At 39.5% G+C, this 871-nt stretch overlaps 1 protein-coding gene across 1 annotated transcript in view; it reads left to right on the top strand.

Annotated features, from left to right (window-relative positions):
• The first annotated feature begins 398 nt into the window (after window positions 1-398).
• Window positions 399-871, top strand: part of LOC124014616 (zinc finger protein 17-like) — a 22,302-nt gene continuing 21,829 nt past the window's right edge. Inside the window, exons 1-2 of the mRNA XM_046329833.1 lie at window positions 399-419; window positions 561-871. The exon at window positions 561-871 is cut by the window's right edge and continues 122 nt beyond it. The gene's annotated coding sequence lies outside the window, so the exon portion shown is untranslated. The remainder of the gene's footprint in view (window positions 420-560) is intronic.

Raw genomic sequence — 871 nt, 5'->3', positions numbered from 1 at the left:
GCACACACAAGGTTACTTAACAAAGTACATTTTGTCTGTGTCTGTGTAGGACATTAGGAGCCAATAGGGGAGGTGGTACGAAACGCACGGAGAACAAGAAAAACAAGGTGCCAGATGTATTTACAAGGGAAGGAAGATACTGTAACTCTAAAGTGAACACAAATATATCTAGACAATGTTTTTATATTAGTGTATTAGTCTTACAATATGGGACAGTATTGATACTGCTTTTTTTATGAATAAATAAACCACACTAAAATTCTGGTCATCTCACTGTTTTCAACCGCGTTCATATCACAGGTGTCCTGTAAAACGTGTGCTTTATAGAAGCCACACAACATAAGACAAAAATGACTTTTATCTCCGTAACTATCTTGGTCCTTGCATTTTACACAAACGGCAAGTTGGGAATTACTTCAGTAATTGACCTTAAAGCATTCTATTTTAATATTACTATCCTAATTTGAACAGAAAGTCTTTATTCTACTATTCGTATTTGAACTGAAACAGGTTTAATCTAAATCAAAGGCTGCACATGCATGTTTGTTTCTCTCTTCCAGGCTGTGCAGGGGACATTCTATTGACCCAGACTCCTGCAGTTGTCATGGTCCAGTCTGGAGAGTCTGCCACGATCAGCTGTAAAGCCAGTAGTGCCATTGACGATGACTTAGCCTGGTACCATCAAAAACCTGGAGAAGCTCCTAAATTCATCATCGACTTTAACACAGGTTTAACATCTGGTCGATATCAAGGCACTGGATATGATATTGATTTCACCCTGACCATCAGTGGAGTTCAAGCTGAAGATGCAGGAGATTACTACTGTCAGCAGCATGAAGCTGCTCCGTTCACACAGCGATACAGAGCCAAA

Source organism: Oncorhynchus gorbuscha, linkage group LG25, assembly GCF_021184085.1.
Source record: "Oncorhynchus gorbuscha isolate QuinsamMale2020 ecotype Even-year linkage group LG25, OgorEven_v1.0, whole genome shotgun sequence".
Taxonomy (NCBI): domain Eukaryota; kingdom Metazoa; phylum Chordata; class Actinopteri; order Salmoniformes; family Salmonidae; genus Oncorhynchus; species Oncorhynchus gorbuscha.
This window is presented reverse-complemented; position numbering and strand designations above follow the sequence as displayed.